General features: G+C 46.3%; 1 protein-coding gene across 2 annotated transcripts in view; it reads right to left on the bottom strand.

Annotated features, from left to right (window-relative positions):
• Positions 1-23,247, bottom strand: part of DLGAP4 (DLG associated protein 4) — a 332,898-nt gene that overhangs the window by 127,788 nt on the left and 181,863 nt on the right. For both annotated transcript variants that reach the window (XM_073309842.2, XM_073309843.2), the window contains exon 3: positions 7,457-7,550. The gene's annotated coding sequence lies outside the window, so the exon portion shown is untranslated. The remainder of the gene's footprint in view (positions 1-7,456; positions 7,551-23,247) is intronic.

Genomic DNA, 23,247 nt, shown 5'->3' with positions numbered 1-23,247 from the left:
CCATTCCTCCCTCCCCCCAGCTGGCCCTTTAACCTGGATATAATTCCCTCTCCCTGCTTGGCCAGTGCTAGCATTTCTTTTTCAGCAAGGAAAATGGAATTTGTCATTGATAAAAGGCCCACTGAGCTACAATGCCTCTGATGGCACATGGGCCCCGCCCAGCCACCGCTACTCCTCCTGACTGAAGAGGCTCATGGCATGTGGCATGACGGGACGTCTCTGTTTGGAAGGATCCCACGCCCCCCCTTGGATTCCCTTGGCACAGTGACTCATTTTATGAAGCAGAGATCCCAAGGAGGCAGTGGACTAACCAGCAACCTAATCAGTTGTTGAGAAGCCAGCACACGTCTCACTAGCAATGCTTGAACCGCTCTGCTGTCTCTCTCGCCTGTAACAGACTGGGGCTAATTAAACAGACGGCTTCAAGCAAGCAAAAGTCCCTATGATGTACCTGTTTTTGCTGTCTGGGGACTCTTCCAGCGAGCAGAAAGGGCCCAATGTAGCCCATGAACATGAAGTCTAAAACAGCAACTCCTTAGCTGCTGGATTAAACACTACCCAAAACACACCTAGAAACCTTTTCACCCGTAAATGAGGAAGAAGCAAATCCGGAGGCTCTTACTCAGTAAGGACTGAGTCAAAATGAATAAGGAGTCTAAATACATGCTCCTGGCATCTGGAAGAGCTTGCCAGCCCTTGTCCAATCCCGTAATAATTCCACCACTTTAAAATCATCTGGTACTTATTTTTAAAGTGTCCTGCAATGTAATTCAGGACCAGGGGTCAGACAGCTAGTCAGATTTTTTTTTTAATCAGGCTTGTGAGGCATGCAGAAAGCTGAGCCTTTCATCTAGGCACATCAGCTTTCAGATGTGTATGAGGATGCCTGGCTAGGGACATGTCTGTATGTGTGTGGGGCGGGGTGGTGGGGAGGACGGGAATGTCCATGCGGCTGGATGAGGATGGGGTGGGTGAGTGGAGGTGTACTTGTGGTTTTGAGGGTGTCTGACTGTAATGGGCTGTGTGGCTGGATGCGGCTAAGTGCATATGTGGAGGGATGCATGCATGGGTGTAGTTTTGTGGGTGAGTTGCAGAGGGCTGCTGGATGTTGTGTGTCTGTGCAGGTTTCTGTGTGCGTGAGTGTTTCCAGAGGTCTGTGGAGGGGCTAAGGATAAGAACATCTGTGAGTACGTATGCGTAAGTCGTAGTCACGTCACCACTCCATTCCTCAGTTTCCCCAGCTGTAAAATGGGGAGAACACTAATGATCTCCGCTGTAAAGCGCTTTGAGGTCTATGGATGACTAGTGCTATGTCAGTATTACTGTTACTATTATTGATGTAAGGGGCAGACTTCCCTGGGAATTGGTGAGGCTCAGGACCGCACAGGATTGGGCTCCAACTATACCAACAGCTGCATGAGTTTGGTGCTTTGGAGAGCTCGGCTGGGCAGGTGGCCCAGTCCTAGCCCTGCAGTGTTCTGTGGCTTTCTGGGCTGGGGAGGTGGACGCTGCTCTTGGCTACCTGCAGGCTGGGGATCAAATCTGCATGGTAGTGGGGACAGTTTAGCTGCAAAGGTTTTACTGGAATAACTCTCTGACAGGACTTCATATTTCAGCCCTTTGCTTTTCACCTCTGTTGTTTTCCTGAGGTTAATTGAAGGCTTCAGACTGGCTGGGCCAATACCTAGGGGAGCCAGCCGAGCATCCTTACACCACACATAAACACTCATCACAAGTCTCCCAGGCAGTGCACCCTTGGCCTATCTCTTGATCCCACATTCTGTGCTGTGAACACAGCAGGCTGCACCAGGACGGAGAGCTGAGTGTGCTCCGGATCCCTGCCCCTATGTGGAAAAACTTGGACTTCAGAAAGATTTCAGCTTCCCTGCAGCCTTCCGAAGTGGATCTTATTCTGAGCCATTATCTTCCCATGTCTGCCTGTGCCTCTGTCCTTCCCTCTCTGCCCCACCCCTTCCCTGGCTGTCTGTATGACACTATGTCCCTCTTCCCTCCGTATACCTTTTTCTCAGCTCTTGTCTTTCATTCTCTTTGGTTTGATGATGTTCCTGGGTGCTGGTGGCTGAGTTTTATTGGCAGCCTCTGGGTTTTGCTCCATGCAGAAATACCATTAAGCACGAACACGGCCATGTTCTGAAAGAGCTGTGCAAAGCAGCTGTTTGCCTTGGCATCCCCAATAGATTAGCTCCTGGTAAAATGGAAAGGCTGCAGGGGGGACCTGGCATTTAGTCTCTTTGGCAGCTCTTCAGTGTTTTATGTGAAGTCAGGTAGGGTGCCCAGGTACCATGGCTAGTGCCACATAAATAATCTAATGCACCATGGTACCATTGGGTCCCCATGAAGACAATGAGGAAAAATGAACATAATCTAAATCCATGAACAATCTGGTCTCCTTAACAGGGGGCAGTCACCAATTCGGGATGTGTGTGCACACTGTACTGGCCGTGCCTTGGTCTCATATGCCCATAATTGCCCGGAGGTAGCCACGCCGAAATCCTCCATTTGGACTGCTACCACGAGGGGGCGGCTTTTATATATAGCAACCTGGCAGCATATTAATAAATAGCTAGATAAGGAACAAACAACTTGCCAACTGGCATAAGGAACGCTACCCACCCTGACCCCCCAAAATTAAAAAGACCACATGCGGTGGCATAGGTGACGTAGGTCTGCCTACACGAATGATTTCAAGGCTCCCCAAATTAGCCTAGAACACTGCGCAGAATTCAATGAGGCTGCAGCCTGCTTCCACGGCAATAAATTAATGATGAGTCAAAGAGTTCAGAATCTAATCACAGGGATAAAAATAGAAAATGTCTAACTTATAACAATTCATTATACAACAGGTTTTCCTCCAGCCGCTCATTATCTTGCTGTACAGTTCCCCCTAGAATCCGGGGCGTTTTCTCTTGTTTTTGTGTGTGTGTGTGTATGAGATGTTGTGAGGACTAAAAATATAACTAGGTTCAGAAAAAGAATGGGATAAGTTCCTGGAGGATAGGTCCATCGATAACTATTAGCCCAGATGGTCAGGGACGCAAGCCCATGCTTGGGGCAACCCTAAAACCTCTGACTGTCCGAAACCGGGAGTGGAAGATGGGTGGAACCATTCCAAAACTGCCCTGTTTTATACACTCCCCCTGAAGCACTAGTATGGGTCACTGCCAGAAGACAGGACACGGGACTAAATGGCCCATGGTCTGACCCAGTATGGCAGCTCTTATGTTCTTATGAAACTCCTTTGCTTCGCTACTTTTTAAAATCAACACAGATTCCTTCTAGGCATGACATCCTGCTCAGCAGCAATGGATTTAAGAAGCAAGATGTGGCATTTGTTTCACAATCACACGTGGTTTTTTGGGGGGAGGGGCTGGGGAAAGGCAACAAGAGCAGCTACAAATAAACCAGATAGCTATGCTCGTGGGAGGCAGAGACCGGGCGCTATGCAGGCTGACAAAAGGCATCAGGCCGTTGGTAGCTCCCTTCCAGCCCTGTGGAGAAGGCACAAAGTCACACCGGTGAGGAACAAGGACAATGCAGGATGTTACGACCCGTGCTGGGGTAACACAGGTCGGCTGGCTGGGACGCAGAGTCCTGGGCTTGAAGGCCACCAGGACCATTATGATCATCTTGTCTGACCACCTGCACAACATAGGACAGAGAACCTCCCCCTCCCCCTCTGAGGCTCAGGCCCTCAAAGTACAAGACTGATGCACTACCATCTGCGCTAAGGAGGCATGGGGGGGGGGAGATAGACGATCTCTGCCTCCTCCCCCCTCCCCACTCACATGCTCCGAGGCGGGGAGCAGCCATGCAACACCTGCTGATCCCGGCCTGCTCAAACCCAAGGCAGCCAGACAGGGATATAAGAGGATTTCTTACTTCCCCTTGCCCCCCAGCGGGGGGGCAAGGGCAGACTGTGCTGATGATTTAAATGCCCTAGAGGTTTTGTGTCATAGTGATATTTTGTTGTGCTTATTAAAGCTGTCCACACAATTTGAATGGTGAGTCCCGCAAGGAGGGCAAGTTTCCCCTATATTGGAATTGGAAAAGGTTCAGAAAAGGGCAACAAAATGATTAGGGGTAGGGATCAGCTGCCGTATAAGGTGAGATTAATAAGACTGGGACTTTTCAGCTTGGAAAAGAGACTACTAAGGGGGAATATGACAGAGGTCTATAAAATCATGACCGGTGTGGAGAAAGTAAATAAGGAAGTATTATTTACTCCTCATAACACATGAACTAGGGGTCACCAAATGAAATTAATAGGCAGGAGGTTTAAAACAGACAAAAGGAGGTTTAAAACAGACAAAACACACAGTCAACCTGTGGAACTCTTTGCCAGAGGATGTTGTGAAGGCCAAGACTATAACAGGGTTCAAAAAAGAACTAGATAAATTCATGGAGTATAGGTCCATCAATGGCTATTAGCCAAGATGGGCAGGGATGGTGTCCCTAGCCTCTGTTTGCCAGAAGCTGGGAATGGGCGACAGGGGGATGGATCACTTGATGATGACCTGTTCTGTTCATTCTCCCTGGGGCACTTGGCATTGGCCACTGTCAGAGACAGGATACTGGGCTAGATGGACCTTTGGTCTGACCCACTATGGCTGTTCTTACATTCTTATGTTCAGTGTACCTCACCGCTAACCCGGCAGAGATTACCTTGAGGAGAGCCTCGATTTCCCCTTCACCCGCTAACATTGGCTAAAATGTAACTTTCCCTGTCTACACTAGGGGTTTAAAACATCACAGTGAAATTATCTCCCATGCAGAGGTCTAAACACCACTCAAGTCCCCACAATAGGGCCCACCTGGAACTTAAAGTGGCGCACTGGCCTTCCGCACATTGCATTTCATCCTTTGTGAAAGGGTGGCTCAGTGCCCAAAAGCCATTCAAGCTTGGACTGCCAATTGCAATCAATTGTGGTGGTGGTGACTTTGACTGATACCATCATGTAGGATGGAAAAAATAATCTTGGATCTTTAGGAGCTTAAGTGCCACCAAAGCTGGTTGCTGTGGAAATACGTGGTTGCAATCTGACAAAGGATTTTGACTTCAGGTGTTGAGAAAGCTGCAGGAGCAGATGAACTCTTAAGAAAGGGGGAACCTATTTTCATACAAATGTCTCTGGTAATAAAATAAAATCTGAGGGAACAAAAAAGCCAGAAATGATCCTATCTATTTGATTGTCCCTAAATAGCATGTTTCTCAAAGTTCCCCAGGAGATGTCATCTCCTCTGGAGGGGGGAACATGTTAAGTAGGTCAGATCAGAACAGAGAGGGGAAAAAAAGGAGATATGAAAAAAGAGATTTGAAAATGAAAGACGGAGCACTGATGAACTGGAGAGGAAGGGTTGTGTGAGACCTACAACACTGTTAAACTTGGAAACTTAACTAGGCTCTCCAGCACATCAAAGGACACACCAGCAATAGGTTAGCTACAAACTCCTGTGTATTTAATTGCTCAGAAGAATCAGTAATGAAAGAAGTCAGGACTGGAACTGATTTTAACTGGTTGGTATAATTCCATAAGCCTTGAGGTAGACTGTTCAAATGGATGGCATACACTCTGCAAAACCACACGGAACTCTGGTCCAGAACAAACGGAAGACTCAAAGCACTCAACATGTGTCTGTTTTGAGTGTGCGGAGCTTCCATGACCATGCGATGGATTTGAAGGATGTTTTTCTTGCATCAGCAGAATATTCACTGAAGTTAGGCATGATTTTTTTGCACTGTTGGGATGCCCTGGTTTGTGGTGCGTTCTGAACATCAGATTTCAAACTGGGGTGGGTAGCCTGGCTGGATTTGATCTGCTGACTGGCTGAATTTGCCCGTAATGGGGTGGTAGGGCTCCTAGATCCACTTTCTTAGAATCTCACATAAAACTTCTGGGTGATTCCTGTTGACTCATTGTGGCAGGTGAGGCTTGTGATCACCACTTGTGATATAAAAGGTGGGAGTAGGGCTCTGGGGAGAAGGAAGTAGGAAGCTAGGACAGGAGAAGTCCTGGAGGGAAACCTCTGAGACAGCTAAACTCAGGCTGAGGGCTGAGTTGTGTTATGGTTACTGAGTCACCAGTAAAGCCAAAGCCTAGGAAGGAGGGTTGGGACACTGGTTCAGGGTCTGCATGTTCCTCTGCAGCCAGGGTGCAGAGTCAGCCCATTCATCTACCCCAGGTGTTCAGGAAGGTTAGCAGAAGACACTATGAAGTGTTTTTTCAGAAGCAGTGGCTCCATTCTACATGCTTTCCCTGAACCAGTGAGACATACACATAGCAGCTCTGGATCTGCTCTCATGTACGTGGTATGATGCTGTTGATGTCAGTGGGGCCACTCCTGACTTACCCAGGGGGAAATGAGCAGCGAATCGGGCCCAATGTCTCTGGTATTTTCCAGGGACCTGAGCAAGGAGATTTCACTAGTAAGTACTCACAAAGGGCTTGCTAAGTGGTGCAGCAATGTGCATTAAAGTGCACCATGTTGTATATTACCGGGCTTGTGCAGACCCTGCTGGTGCACCATGTTAACGTGCCCTGGGAAACTTTTAGCTTGCACCAGCAGGGTCTGCATAGGCCAGTCAGTGAGCAGCATGCTGGTGTACTTCGGACTTGGCAGCCCTCTAGTGCACACTGCTGTACTGCATGGAGAAGCCCCCAGTTCCCAGATTGCTAGACCTCGCTGCCTGTGACTGGGAAGCACTATCCAGCTTTGCAGAGGTTTGCTGTGGTTGCTGGACTGCCCTTGTGGCTCCTTCAGGCTCCACCCATCCATCCACCCTGCACATCTCAGCCCTGTGTCCCCACCCGCAAGGGAAAGCAAAGTCAGTTCATTTCCCCTAGCTAGTAGCTTCATAACTGATGATGCGACTAGTTTCCCTGTTTCTCCATGGGCATTGCCTTTTTACTGCTGCGGATCTGATGCTAGCTAACCTCATTAGGGATGCAGAATGGGCCCCACAGTTTTGGGATAGATTTTATGTTATGGCATGAGTCTTGTTTTCACAAGGGTCCCTGTGAGAGGGGAAGCGGGCACGGAAAATCTATACAGCATTATTCATAGCTAATAGAAGCAAATTCTAATCAATCACAGAGCCTGCCTTCCAGCAGCCTCTGGTGCGCTCAGATGCTGTGGAGAACTTCCTTTGTCTCAAACTAGGTCAGCACACAGATGCCACATTGCTAGAGCAATTTATAGTAGATTTCAGGACTTTATTATAGTGACTGGTGATTTACATAGTTCCTCAGCTAGAGGAAGGGAGGGTCGCTACTGAAACACATTTCAGCCTCCCATTTCCACAGCTCCCCGCATAACCCCAGTCCTGCCTTCCCTGGTACCAGCACTAAACCAGGCAGGTTGCAACAGCTCCCTCTCCCCGACCCTTCTGCTGTTTTTGACGGAATAGCTCAAACTGCAGACCTGGGCCATACCGTACCTCTCACGTCTCGCTGAGCTTCAGGGACAGACCTGACTCAGCGTCCAGCACTCTTCCGACTCGTCTGCGTTCCAGAGATGTCCTGCATGAAGATCTAGGATTCAAAGAGAAAAGGGAGAAATGTCATTACATGTAAGAGAACGTGGTGGCATTTCCTCTCTGTACCATCCGGGCCTGACCACCTGCTGATGTCAGTCTGTGTAAATCTACTGACTTCCATGGCGCTACGCTGATTGACACCAGACTGAGAATCGGTCCCTCTTTATTTACAGCCCAACCAAAAACACATGGAAAATGCTGAAAAACATCCTGTGAAAAGGTGTGTGTGGGTGAGGGGGGGTCGGGCTCACATGGTACCTGTAAGGAAGATGGCTGCTGAGTCCCAGGCCACTGCACTCCCCATGTATTGATTTGTCTCTAGTAATTATGTTCCTAGCAAATTGGCAATAAGCTTCTGTCAAACAGGTTTAAATTAATCCCCTGGATAAACTTCAAGCTGTTGACTATGGATTCCAATATGAAAATGAAAGGCAACAAAAGACCTCAGCCTGCGTCATCGCAGCAGCTGAAGGGGGAAACTGCAAGGCCACAGCAGAACCTCGCCCAGGCCCTGGAAGAATTCCTCACAGACCAACTGGATTCAATCTCCAAAGATATTCATGTGCTCTCTAAAGATGTATATGATATAAAATCCCAAATGGCTCACTTAGAAAGTAAGCTACAAAAGATGGCTATTGAAACCAGGGAACTTAAAGAAGAAACTGGCTCATTAAAGCTTAGACTAGACAAACCGGAAGAAAAACACGATGACTTAGAAAACAGATCTTGAAGAAACAACCTTCGCCTCTTGGGCTTTGCTGAGGGTCTAGAGGAGGAGATTATCAGCTTCTTCAGAAGCTGCTCCATGACATATTTAAATTGGACACCCAGCTGCCCCTAGTGGATATTGAAAGGGCTCATCTAATGCCTCACACTAGAAGGCCGGAGTCTGGCCGGCCCAAACCCATCATCTTCAAGCTGCTGATGTTCAGTAATAAAGTAATGTTAATGAATGCTGCCAGAAAAGCTGAAACCTCTATGCACAAAGGCCACAACATTTCTTTTTCCTGACTTCTCAGCTGAGCTTAACAAAAAGAGGGCTGCATTCAATGGCATAAAGCAAATCCTGAGGGGAACTAATGTCAGATACAGCATCAAGTCCCCATCCACCTTCACTATGGATTTAGCAGGCACCACAAGACTTTGCAAAACGTGCCTCTAATGCTTGGTAGACACTTGAAAGACTGAGACCAAAAATAACAGAATGGTTTCTTCATCAAGAGAAGCAAACCACAGCGAATTTAAACATCAGTTTGTTTTCCTATGTATCCTGGTAGATATGGTAATATTCACTTATATAATCTTCTAGTAGATAACCAGCTAGATTGAACTCTTCTGTTAATCTCCTTTGGAACTAAGCAATAACAATAACTGTATATCACTGCAATGCCTAGAGTAATAGTATGACACTAAGCTGGGGTTTACAGCACCGTCTACTGACTGAAGTATTATCTACACTAAGCATCACAACTTGCACTGCTAGACAGAATCTCTTCACCAGCTCTGCCTCTGAGGGATTGTGTTAGAGACATGGAAGCTAAGATACCCCAAAGAGCGTGACTATACATGTTTCTCTACACTACATTCATCTTACTCCAGAATTGACTTTTTTGTTGTGCCTTCAGAACTGATTCAAGCATGCCTAGAAGCAGCTATTAATAATATGTTAATTTCAGATCATGCTCCAATGATACTTACCATCAACACTGGTTATACCTCATTAATATCTTCTAGGTGGAAGCTAAACACTGTGCTACTAAAAGGTGCAAAGCTTTGTTCCACAATTCTCAGATACCGTCTTTTGGGAAGCTCTGAAAGCTACCATAAGGGGTGAATGCTTAAAGAATGCCTCCCGAAAGAAGAGAGAAAGACTCAAATTACTAGATTCTCTGCACACAGAAATAGATGAGTTGCAGAGACAGCGTAAAATTGACCCAAACAATGAAAACCACCTACATTCCCCAATCAACGCCAAATGCAAATATAATGAATGCTTATTCAGCCAAGTCCCATTTTCACTCAGCAGGGTCAAACAAAGACATTATGAATGGGGTGAGAAAGCAGGTAAACTACTTGCCAGAAGACTTAAAATGGAACTAACCATCAACAGTATTTCTTCCTTATTACAAGAAGATGGGAGTGCCATCCTGGAACCAATAGATATAAATCATCAATTTAAGCAATTCTATAAAGCTGGATATAAATCAGACAACCAATTTGATGCTAATAAATTTGATCATTTTGTTGAAGGCCTGCCTTTTAACACCCTAACTTCAGAACAAGTGTTGTTTATGGACAAAGCAACCACAGCACAAGAGATCGAACAGGCTATACAAATATGAGTTCTAGCAAAGGTCCCGAGGATGAATGGCTTTCAGGCACATTTCATAATCAACTATCTTCTATTCTTTCAAAGGTCTTCACTGAAACATTCCAAAAAGGAACCAGGACTTATGACATGATTACTTTGTTTACTTTAATGTTGAAGAAGAACAAAGATGGTTGCAAATGTGGGGACTACCACCCTATATCTCTATTGAAAACAGATTGCAAAATAATTGCAAAGATGCTAGCCACATGACTGATCACATCATCAATTACAGGCACAGGTCAGGTTGGTTTAATTAAAAGAAGAGTGGCTGCTGCTAATACAAGAAAAATTTCGCACTTGATCCATCAAGTTAAGCTGTCAGATATTCCCTCTATAGCCTTATCTTTAGATGCAGAGAACATCTTTGATAGGGTTGAATCGCCTTATCTAGTGGCTGTCCTAAAAAACTTGGGATTTGGACCAATATTCCTGAATTGGGTCAGCGTATTATACAACTCTCCCTTCGCTTCAGTATCAACTAATGGAATTATTTTGCTCACATTTCAACTAGAAAGAGGGACATAACAGAGCTGTCCCCTCTGGCAGCCCACCCCCTTTTAATGTCATTCTTGAACCACTGGCAATGTACATATGTCAGCATTCAGCCACTGAAGGTGTGACTATAAACAAGAAAGAATATAAAATCAATTTATATGCTGATGACATTTTTGTACTTTTGAAGAATCCATCCTCATCAATCTCATAATATGCAAGGAAATAACTAATCTAGGTGTTAAAATTTGTCCTAATCTTCCCAAAATTGTTTTATAAATATGTACTATATATTAAAAGAAATTTCCAAAGATGTAGAGAGATGGCATCTCCTTTCTCGATCCTTACTGGGAAGAACAGAAATAGCCAAAATGAATATCTGCCTCCAAATGACTTATATCATTAGCCTTTGCCTTTCAAGGTCTCTCTCTTGCTTTCTGCTCGATTAAATAGGCATATCATGCAATTTATATGGGATAAAAAACAACCTTACTTGTTACACCAGACCATTAAAAAAATCCTGTGGTTGCCATATTTGTATCTACATTATCTAGCATTCCAAATGAGTCATAATGTAAAGTGGTTCCCCTCCAGTTGCTCTGCATACATACCAGCATGGTTTGAGATAGAAAAGACTTAGCTATGCCATTTGGGTCCCTCTCTTCTTTTATATACCTTAAGAAGCTACCCACACCCTTAAGGAAAAATCCAATCTTTGCATCTACACAGGGCATCCTGCAACACGTTAAAATGCTTAATGCTTAATTCTCTTCTCATACCACTATGGAATAACCCATACCTCAGGATCCAGGCCAACGCTACGCTTCAGATAATTTGGATAGAAAAAGGATTAAAAAAATTAAAGATATAATACAAGATGATAGACTGGCCTCCTTTGATTACATATGCAACAAAAATCTCACAGTTCCTTCTTTCAGTGCCTATACTCAAGGATTCATGCAAGGATAGGGGACAAGTGGTCTGTTTCAACTCTCTCACCTCTAGAAAATGTTAAGAAATATGGACACTAAAGTCATTTTTGTAGGAATTATTTATAGGTGGCTTAACATTTTGCATTACCCTCTCAATATCAGTCTCAAAGAAAAATGGGGAAAAGAATTTGGCTTTATTATCACAACTGGAAGGCGATCTGGCTTAATGTGACAGGCACTTCAAGTTCCTTATTCTAGCTGTCCTTCCAGAACAAGATGTTAAACAGGTATTATTGGTCTCTAGAATGCTAGTTTAAGGCTAGTTTGGCAACACATCCTCTATACTTGTCAAAAAATGCATGTGTTCTGGACCACCATATTTAGTGCTCTTTCCAAAACTTGATATGTTGCTAATTTTCCTTCTTCAAGCCTGTGTATTTTAGGGGTGCTGGATAAGTTGGTATTACCAATTAACATTAAGAAATGGATTGCAGTAACTATTTTAGTGGCTGTGATGGGGTGCACCTACCCTGCCCTGGCCCTGCAAGAGTTAACTGTGCATTGCAGGCTGAGGAAGCCACACCCTTTTGCCTCTGCTGGGCACGCTCAGCTGGAGCCAAGATATAAAAGGAAGCAGCTCAGCTCAGCTCAGTTTGGGCAGGCTGCTGAAGGGAGAGGATGCAGATTGTAGGCTCTCACCAGGTTGCTGCTACAGCTCCTGACCACCCAAGCCAAGGCTCGCAGAGCTCCAGACAAATTCCAGGCTGCCTGATGAACCCAGAGAGGAGGCTGCGCCATCAGGAGCTACACTTCCCGAGGACCCCAGAGGTCCATGGGAACCGTGGACCATCGCTGGCAAAGAAAGGGTAGGAAGCAGCCCAGGGGACTTAGACCTTGCTCCGCTGGGTGAACTGGGGAACCAGTCAGTGTGTTTCAAGAGGATCCCCACTGACTTGGTGGTGAGTAACCCTGCCAATGCCAGGGCCCTGGGGTGGGGCTTAGAGGAGCAGGGAGAGCCTGAAGTCCCCCTACCCTGGGCACCACGCACCCTGCAGTAGCACCCCACTTCTCCAATGGGCCAATAGGCTACACAATCCCATGGAGGAGTGCAACTTTATTGACTCTGGCCATTTGGCCATGCTATCCTGTCTGTAAGGGGCTTCTTTATTGACTCATGCTGCCCTGAGCGGAAGGGTTGCTCTATTGACTCTGACCATTAGGCCACACTGGGGAAGGGCTGCCCTATTGACTTCAGCCATTAGGCCACACTGCCCAGAGCAGAAGCATTGTTCTATTGACTCTGGCCATTAGGCCGTACAACCATGTTTTATAGTAAGCGTCATCAGCATGGGCCCTAACCGGCGGCAGTACAGCCTCTTCCCTTTCTTTGACCACACATGACCTGACACCCCATGGTGGGGAGTACCTCCCCTGCGACTGTAGCAAAAAGAGTTATTCTGGGAGAATGGAAATCTGCAATTCCTCCCTCGTACAGACTGGTTTAGTGAGCTCTCCACTTCTGCATTAATGGAAAAAATGACTTCATCAAATAGAGATGCTTGGAAAAAATGAGGATCTCTGGTCACACATGCATACTTTTGCAGGTTAGTGTATATTAGTCTCTAGTACTCACAGGTTATGTTCTCATTTATTTATCTAGTTAATCACTTTAACAGCTGATGCCCTGCATGACCTCTACAAGTTCAGGGTTTTGTTGGTTGGTTTTACAAATAACGAAGATTGAATTTTGTTATTTATATGGTATTTCCATCCTGTGAATGTCTATTTTTATAGATTTGGTTTAGCTGTGTGTTTATATTTTATATAAAAACAATAAAAAAGAGATGCAGAAGCAATGCTTGGTGCTTGCTGCACCGGGGCTAACTCAACTCAGACTTAGGGCTAGATGGAAAACAAAAATTCTGGCTTGCACAGCTTTTCAAGATTTCGTTTAGTTCCTCATTGGAATGAAACCAAGACCCTTCTAAATTTTTCATGAAAAAAATCTGAGCGAGAAACTCCGTGCAGAATAGCCAATACCTGGTGGAGAGGGCACTTATCTAGAGTGTGCAAGAAAGATTCAAGGCCCAAATTTGCATGATTCAGAGCAAAGGCATATTAAATATTCCTTGGGCTAGAGAATCAGGCAGAGGCACAGCTGGAATCTGTGCCTGAGATCACAGGTCGTGCCCTGACCCCCAGGTTTTTGGCTATTCTGGGGTGGGTCTCTCTCTGAGCAGAAATTTGATGCTGGACTAGAGAAACCTTCTTGAAAAAAGTTTAATCAGAATTGATGTGTTCCTCAAACTGTTCCCAACCAGCTGCACTCAGTATGCCCTCGCTCGGCAGCTCAGAGTATACACTGGCTGCTTGGGAGAGATAGGAAGGTGAATTTGTCTCAAGTCATGAAACTGGCTCGAACCCCACCACTGGGAGTTTTTTGTCCTCTTCTGCTTATGAGAATTTATTTTGCTTTTTTTGTTATACAATGTATCCCTTGGGAAAAGCCTTTGCTGATTGCAGCTGTGTTTTTTTTTCTGCCGAGTCATTCCGCCAGCTCTCAACCCTAGTCAGGAATGGCTCTTGCCTAGGTCTGTCGCCTAGTCGCTGCTTTTGCTGCTTTCTGATTACTGGGGACAATTTGCATGGAAACAGGATCTCTCTTTCTTAAGCGCTGGGAAGGAAGGACAGGCTTGTGGCTAAAGCTGTGGCGTAGGAGATCAGGATTCCATTCCTGACTCTGCCACTAGTTGTGTCTGACCATGGGCAAGTCACTTTTGTGTCCCCTCCCACCTTTAATCTACCTTGTCTATAAAGATTTTGAACTCTTTAGGGCAGCTCCTAACACAACTGAAGCCTACTTGTTCAGTATTACTACGTCCTACTGGAACACAATCTAACTTTGTGGTTTTCCACTATAATTCAGCAGCTGCCGCCGCTGCCAACAGGGAGTGGGGGAAGTAGTCCTGACACAAACAATAAACAAATGAATGTTAAAAATAGCCAGTGTTTGATAAGCTCATTCAAAACCCGAATGTTGAAACAGAGAAGGGAGCCCAAGTTTCTTTATCAGTCAGATTAAACACTCTTGAGTTTATATCAGATACTTTCAAAACTATTTTCTGGGTGTGTTTCCACTGTTTGGTGCTACAGGAGTGGTATAAGAACAAGGAAGATATTGAAGTCTTTCCACTGTTCTTGTTGGACTAGGCATATGTAGAAATGATACCAGTGGGTAGCCAGTGCTCTTCTGTTGAGAATCAGACAATACAAATATCAGTGGCTGACCATTCTGGTGCCACTGTGCTATTTGACAAAACTGTCTTGTGATTTTGTTGCTATTGCTTCCCCTTCACTAACATTGATGGGACCAAGAAGCATCAGAATCTGGAACAGAACTTCCCAAAAGCCCAAGGTTTTTTAAAAGAGCCTTGGGGCTGTTTCAACAGCAAAGGACCAAGTGGAAGGCCAGATCAGCATATTAACTCCACCCAATTTGGTGGTGGTTTGGAGCTAGGGATTTGGTTCAGATTAATCTGTTTGGTAAGAAGAGGAAGAACAAACGTGCGCTAGATAAGATAATGGCATTTTTATCATTAGAAAGGGGAGCTGGACAGCCAGGTTTCCAGTGGAACAGTCTATAGGGCAACCCTCCTGGCACAGAAATTATCTGGGTGTTTGCACTTTGCAAATGGATCCACCTAATTCAGTTTTTTCCTCCTGTTACCATACAGCATGAGACGTTTTTTTCCTGGGGTAACTGGCTCATGGCTGACTTACAAACATCACAAAGAGGGGGAAACCTGCTACAGAATTGACCATATATATATAATATGGGCAGGATTCCTTCCAGATATGCTCAACACCTTCCTAAAAACCTGGTCCAAGGAGTGAAAGCCCTGTAGCATAGGCCTGGTCTGCCCTACAAAGTTAGGTTGACACAAGGTGACTTGTGTTGACCTATGCGTGCATGTGTCTATGTTCAAAGTTGTCTCTAGTGGATGTAAACACCCCATTACAGTGACACAATAAAACCATCTCCCGAAACTGGCTTAGAGCCATGGTCAGTCTGCTGAAGTTGACACAGTGTGTGTGTACACACTGTGACCAGTCTCAATCCTAGAAGTCCTCCAGAAGCCGTCCCACAGTGCCTCATTCCTGGTGACAGTGAGTGCTCTGGTCACAAGTTTAAATGCTACTACCCAGGGGTTATAGACACTCGAAGCCACCCTCTCCCCTCTTTAACCCCTCCCCACGTGTTTTTGAAATGCCTTTTCCTGATTGCCCACTTTGGAAAGCACATCTAGCAGCTCACCTTTGTTATGTATCACTACCCAACCAACCACGCCAGCTCCACGCACTAAACACATTCCTGCTTGGAGGAGACGGGAGGTATTGGTCCTGGAAACAGGACCATCTACTAGCAGATTGTGGGGGGTACAGGCAAAGGAGTACAACAGGGATCAGCACCAGTGCCCCATGAAGCAAAGAAACTTTGCCAGGGATTGCAGAAAGCCAGGGAGTGCCACAGTAGAGCTGGTGGCGGCCTGCAGATCTGCCACTTCTACAACGAACTGCATTCCATACTTGACAAAGACCCCACCAGCACCCTACAGGCCACTGTGGATACCTTAGAGAAGCCAGGGACTGAGACCCCCCTGCTGTGAACAGGCAGGAGTGGGGGGACTCAGTCATTTCGGTCTCTACTACAGTTTAACCAGTCCTGCCAGACGAGCGCGGATGAACCTGATGAAAGGGGAGGGACCTCGGGTAACTGCGTGCACAAATTTATCCTTATCATGTTTACCATGGAAAGATGCCAGCCAGCCAGCCCCCATATTCACAAGACACAGGTATTGACCTTTCACTGCTTCCCTTGTATGAGAAGAGGTAGTGGTACAACAAACAGAGGAAGAGTTGACATCTGCTGGGTTAAGTGGGGTGGGAGGGGCATGCAGAGCTCAGTTTTATGTGCATAGGAATGTCCCTTTTATCCTCGAGAGATCTTGATGAAGCTTTCATGGAGATACTCTGCATTCCTCTTCTGAAGGTTTCTAGGGCTGTCTGTCTTATATCTCCCTCCATGGTGGGACATTTTCCCCTGCCACTCTGATAACTTTGGCTGGCACCATTGCAGTAAACAGGCTAATGGCATATGAGCTCAGGCAGCTTCAGATGCGAGCAGTGACTGTGCTCTCTGTGCCTTTGTTACCTTCAGGAGTGAAGTATCAGCTAAAATCACCATTGCCTGGAGAAAACAGTGCCAATATTCAATGCCATTGCCCTACACTCCTACCCATGGAATAGGGACTGAAATCTTACTGTTTCATGCAATGGACCAAAGTCTGTAGCAGAGACGTGGCCTTAGATAGCATAGAGGAGGTGGGGTTAAGATGACAGTATTTGGGAGGAGTCCAGATACTATGGTGATGGGTGCCAGTACAAAATCCTAATACAGATCAATAGACAGACTTTCCCACTAAATCCAGCCCTGATCTTTCCTCCTCACCCCATTCTTGTATGCTGTCCTCACCCACGTAGAAACTCTGTGCAAGCCCAAGTTAGAAGCAGAAATGACTAGAGGAATGTTATGATGCTTTGGAATCACGTGTGTCCCTAACCTCTGATTTTCTGTTCATTCCCTCTGGGGCACCTGGTATTGGCCACTGTCGGACGACAGGATACTGGGCTAGATGGACCTTTGGTTTGACCCAGTATGGCCGTTCTTATGGCATGTTGCTGCTGCCCAGTAGAGTCCAGTCATTGTCATTTAGGTAAGACAGTCCCATTGTCTTTTAAAGGTCACCTGACCATCTCGCCTGTCTGACATTTCAACCAACCCTCTCCTTTTTATTGCATGCTGGTGCAAGGGGCTGGATTGAGAGCTCTTGAGAATGATATCCCAGGCAACTCCACCAAATATGCCTCCCCTCTCTGTTTTGGAGCGACCACTTTTTGGAGACCCAGGGATGTTCTGTCTCCATGGCCCATACCCTCCTGGGCCTCTCTGCTAAGACTGCCAACAAGGATATCAGTTAGTGCTGACAGCTGGTGCACACTTCTCACTAACCAACAACAGCAGTACCAGCAGGCATAACAACAAAAGGAATGAGGCCTTTGTTCTGCAGTGTCAATCTGGCAGGAGTTTATTCATTTAATAAACACCACTGACCAGGCACCACAGACAGTAATGATTTGAGCCACTAGGGGATAAAGTTAGATTTGAACAGGTGACCTAGAAGTGAAACGGTGGTAGCACCCATTAACACCACCAGTATCCCTTCCTACTGCTACCAGGATCCAGGAGCAATGTTCCCGGCATTCTGCACGAATGCCATTAGCATACATCTCTAATGCTACCAGCCTCCATTAGCAAAGTCACCATTATCCCTTGCTACTACCAACCTCCATTCACACCACCACTGGCATCCATCAACCTTGCTACCAGCATCCTTCCTGATCAGCATCCACTGAGGCTGTCAAGCAATGCAGCCAGCATGACCACCACCTTTGTCACGGCAGCCATGAGCATCCATCACAAATGCCACTGACACCCATCCCCAGTCACATCCATCGATAACCAGCATCCCTCACCACTGCTGCCCTCCAGCATCCATCAGCTACAGCCTCACCGGTGCCACCAGCAGAGCTTAGCACAGCTGTGACAGGGGATGGGGCCCCATCCTTCCACTCACCTTGGAGTTTTCTTAAAATAAACGCTCCATTGAGACTCTGAAGGAAGAGCCTATTGTTTGTAAGGTTGCCTTTGTCTTTGCATGCTGCAGTTGCACAAGTATAGCAGTGCTATAATTACCTTTAATTAATTTCAGCATCACCGCCCCAAGGAAATGCAAATTAACAACTGTGCCTGGGTTATATTAGCAACCAACTGTACTTTTCCCCTCAAACCCCCTCATTTCTGCTCTCCAAATCTGCCTGCTCACCCAACAGCTGTTGGGCTGAGGGGGTGGGAGCGGGGACCGTGAATGTTTGTGATACGGAAGGTGCATGTTTAACCTTTGCGAAAACACTTCCCAGCCTTGGGGGTCAGACTGAGTCCTCCATAGCTCCCGGATTTCCAGGTGGCAGTGGTGGCATGCCACGCCTGAAGGCTGTGATTGTTCCAGTCTGACGAAGAACTCCCAGGGTGATCCACCCCTTTTTAAAGGTCAGGTCACTGCATGGTGCTGAAAGCACCAGGAAACTGCATGCAGTGGCTTGTCCCTGGAGTGGAGCAAGCTGGGATGAGGAGCACATGCCATTTGTGCTCTGCAGGGGTCACCAGTTCACATCCAAGAGTGGTTCAAGATGTGGGTGGCATCCTTTAAATGATTAGGATCCAGTTACACGGCAGCTCACCTCTCGTCATTATGATCCACGGGGGGCAGAGAGGGCTCCCTCTTCCAGATACCAGGTTTGCCAGCACCCCGCCATAGCTGAAGTCTGGCAAGCTGCAGCCCAGATTCGGTGAGCTTCCAATTAGCCCAGAGGCTATTTTCAATAATGGGGGAGTGGGGCAGGTTTGATAGGGACTGCCCAAACCCGACCCAACTGTAGCCAATAGGAGTTCTGCTAGTGATGTCAGAGGGAGCAGGATTGCACCCCTGAGTCTTTTATTCCAAAGGACCCTCCAGATTGTTTTAACTGATGTCAGTTGCCAGCCAAAAGAATAAATACACAATAAACACATTATTCATGTGTCTCCAACTACCACCCTAGAAGAAGGGGGAATGGCCTGTCCCTAGCAGTCTATATCCCACATCATCTAACCTTAGTGCTCACAATGGAAATGAAGCATGATCTCGTTGGCCTTATGGGGAGGGATTAACCAGTGGAAGACAATCACCATTCCTGTTCAGCGTTACTCCTCAGAGGTGGCTGCACCTAAATGGTAGGTGAAGGGACTTCTGCATTTATAAAGGTTCAGTTGTGCCCAGTCAGCCGCTGCCCTTTCCTGCTGGGCTCTGGCTTTAGGCCATGACTTATCCCAAAGCTTGCAAAGTGCTTTGGGATCTTTTGGGCTGAAAGGCCCCCCAGGAAGCTTTCTATGAGAACCATGCACGCCTACTGTGCTGTATGAAACAAGGGGGCTGGTGAAAGTGCCATGAAATTTTAATGGTTTGAGAGGCAGATTTCAGTCCAGAGAGCCTTGGAGGAAGGAGAAAACAACTAGCTAAGAAGCAGCTGGAGACTTCAGTGCTTCTTCTCCAAACTTCAAAAGAACCTCAGCAAATTCCCTGTCTCTACTTCTCATTAAATGTGAAAGGAAAACAGAGTTCCTCATGCCGGAGAATCAAGCAAAGCAACCTCCCGTTCATCAATTTTTCACAATCAGACCCATGCTAGCTATGGCTGCAATGGGAAGAAATGAAAGAAAGTGACTGAATTAAGTCATCAAGCCATTTCAATATGTGAAAAATGTCTTTGAGCTTGGGTTGGAACATTGTGGGAGGAAGGTAACCCCTGCAGAGAGAAGACAAGTGGCTACGCATTGCATGAAATGGGTTAGGATCATACACCGTGGGTGGGAGCTTAGCCCTGCAGTGGGTTCAATTCAAAATACAACATTCACCTCTCCCCTCTGTCCGTACATAATGTGTCAAGGCACCTCCTTCATCTCGCCAGACTTAGCACTTCCCCCTCTGGCAGTGGCGGGCCTGGGGTAAATCAGCCTCTCTCTGGGCAGTGTTTGTCTTCCCCCCCATGTGCTCCTCTGGCCGTATTTTCAGGGTAAGCCTCGGGGTTGGCCTCAGGGGTGATCCTCCACCAAACAAAAAGGAAACAGTCTCACAAAAACAAAGGGGGATACCTTTCCCTGCCTCCTCGCTGGGGCAGGGTGTTGTCCTGTTCTTTACTCTGGGGTGTCAGTCCTTCCCCTAGCAGACACTCAGGTTTGGCTGTTTCCCTATGGGAAGGAGCACAGCCTCTCACCCTGGAGCAGCTAATTTCCTTGCTGCCACTAGCCTGGCAGCAGCTTCTCTCTCTCTCTTTCCTTTCTCTCACCAGAGGAGGGGTTTTAGAAGGTCTCAGGCAGCCCTTAATTGGATGCAGGTGTCCCTAATTGACCTGAGGTAACCCCTTCTCAGCTTGTGGGGAAAAAAGAGCCTTCAACATTCTAGGACCTTGGTTCTCAATCATTTGTACTGGTGCCCCCTTTCGCACAGCAAGCCTCTCAGTGCGCCCTCCCTTATACATTAAAAACACGTTTTTATATTTAACACTATTATAAATGCTGAAGGTGAAGTAGGGCTGGGGATGGAGGCTGACACCTTGTGACCCCCCCCCACATGATAACCTCACGACCCCCTGAAGGGTCATGACCCCCAGTTTGAGAACCTCTGGGCTAACGTATCAGCCCTCCACCACCTTTCTGCAAGGGAGAGGATGTTGGCTGAGGAGGTTCTTTGTGACTGTGGGGCCTATTTCCGTTCCTCAGGGCGGCGTTCGCTGGCTCCCTTGACACCTTTGAGACACAGTGGGTGCTGTCTGGGGTTTTCTGCTCAGTGTCCCCTTCAAGTTCCCTACTTTTGACCCTCTGACCTTCACACTTGTCCTCGTTATTTTTTCTGTTGTCCCCTATACTTGTGTCCTGGGCTCAGTGGATCCTCCCCATAGGCTGGGAGAGGGTCCTTTAGCTGTGGGTGGGCTTGTGCCCACCCACTTCCCAGAACCCAACAGGACCACCCTCCTACAGCCATCCAGCCTGACTTTGTCACAGTAACTAAAGTAGCTTCTAACACTCAGATTCACAGATTCATATGATGTTAAGGTTGGAAGGAACTGTTATGATCATCTAGTCTGACCTCCTGTGTAACACAGACCAGTTAATTTCACCCACTGATTCCAGCATCAAGACCATAGCCTTTGTCTACTAGATTAAATGGTAGAGTTGGTCAGGAATCTTGCAATTAAATGATTGTTAGTGGAAAAATAGAGATTTGTCTAATCCAAAACTTTGTGCTGGAAAAGGTCAGTTTTGGTGAATTTCTTGGCTTGAAAAATATTTGGGTAAATTTTTTTCAAAATTGTTGAAATAACCCACTATGATATTTTCAAAATTAAAAATGTTGGCTATCCAGTTCAGAATAACTTTTGTTTAGAAATTTAAGCTAATTATAATACATTTAAAATGAAAATGCATCAAAATTTTTGCTTGTCCTGGAACAATTTTATTTTTAGGATTTTCAATTCATAAACACTTTTGAACTTTCAACCTAATTTGGGATGGGAAATTATTCCAAAATCTCAAACATTTTTGGGGCACAGGAAAACCATTTCCTGCCAAGCTCTATTAAACAGTCTTCTAATGCCTGACTAATCTAATCGCCTTCTATGATGAGATTACTGGTTCTGTGGATGAAGGGAAAGCAGTGGATGTATTGTTTCTTGACTTTAGCAAAGCTTTTGACACGGTCTGCCACAGTACTCTTGTCAGCAAGTTAAAGAAATATGGGCTGGATGAATGCACTATAAGGTGGGTAGAAAGTTGGCTAGATTGTCGGGCTCAACGGGTAGTGATCAATGGCTCCATGTCTAGTTGGCAGCCGGTGTCAAGTGGAGTGCCCCAGGGGTCGGTCCTGGGGCCGGTTTTGTTCAATATCTTCATAAATGATCTGGAGGATGGTGTGGATTGCACTCTCAGCAAATTTGCGGATGATACTAAACTGGGAGGAGCGGTAGATACGCTGGAGGGCAGGGATAGGATACAGAGGGACCTAGACAAATTGGAGGATTGGGCCAAAAGAAATCTGATGAGGTTCAATAAGGATAAATGCAGGACCCTGCACTTAGGACGGAAGAACCCAGTGCACAGCTACAGACTAGGGACCGAATGGCTCGGCAGCAGTTCTACGGAAAAGGACCTAGGGGTGACAGTGGACGAGAAGCTGGATATGAGTCAGCAGTGTGCCCTTGTTGCCAAGAAGGCCAATGGCATTTTAGGATGTATAAGTAGGGGCATAGTGAGCAGATCGAGGGACGTGATCGTCCCCCTCTATTCGACATTGGTGAGGCCTCATCTGGAGTAGTGTGTCCAGTTTTGGGCCCCATACTACAAGAAGGATGTGGATAAATTGGAGAGAGTCCAGCGAAGGGCAACAAAAATGATTAGGGGTCTGGAACACATGACTTATGAGGAGAGGCTGAGGGAACTGGGATTGTTTAGTCTGCAGAAGAGAAGAATGAGGGGGGATTTGATAGCTGCTTTCAACTACCTGAGAGGTAGTTCCAGAGAGGATGGTTCTAGACTATTCTCAGTGGTAGAAGAGGACAGGACAAGGAGTAATGGTCTCAAGTTGCAGTGGGGGAGGTTTAGGTTGGATATTAGGAAAAACTTTTTCACTAGGAGGGTGGTGAAACACTGGAATGCGTTACGTAGGGAGGTGGTAGAATCTCCTTCCTTAGAAGTTTTTAAGGTCAGGCTTGACAAAGCCCTGGCTGGGATGATTTAATTGGGGATTGGTCCTGCTTTGAGCAGTGGGTTGGACTAGATGACCTCCTGAGGTCCCTTCCAACCCTGATATTCTATGATTCTACTTGCAGAAAAATTCACCCACGTAGGTACTTGGACTGTAATCAAGTAACCTTTTAACCTTCTTTTGGAGAAACGAAATAGATTGAGTTTTTTGAATCTCTCCTGGTAAAGCAGTTTTCCAGACTGTGAATCACTCTTGCAGCTCTTTGCTGGCAAACTGGAAAGGTTGCAGCATCTTTTAAACAGTTGTTTTACTTGGGGTAGGTGGTATTGTGGGACAGCAATCACTGAAGAGAGGCAATTGGGGAGCCCCCATGCTAGTGCTAGACAATTCTTATGAGATTCCCCGACTGCAGGTAATGGTGCAGGAGCACTGGCTGGGGAGGAGCTCACAGCTAATCCAGTTCCAGCTTCTCCCAGTCAG

The sequence above is a fragment of the Lepidochelys kempii genome, chromosome 13, assembly GCF_965140285.1.
Source record: "Lepidochelys kempii isolate rLepKem1 chromosome 13, rLepKem1.hap1, whole genome shotgun sequence".
NCBI classification, from domain to species: domain Eukaryota; kingdom Metazoa; phylum Chordata; order Testudines; family Cheloniidae; genus Lepidochelys; species Lepidochelys kempii.
This window is presented reverse-complemented; position numbering and strand designations above follow the sequence as displayed.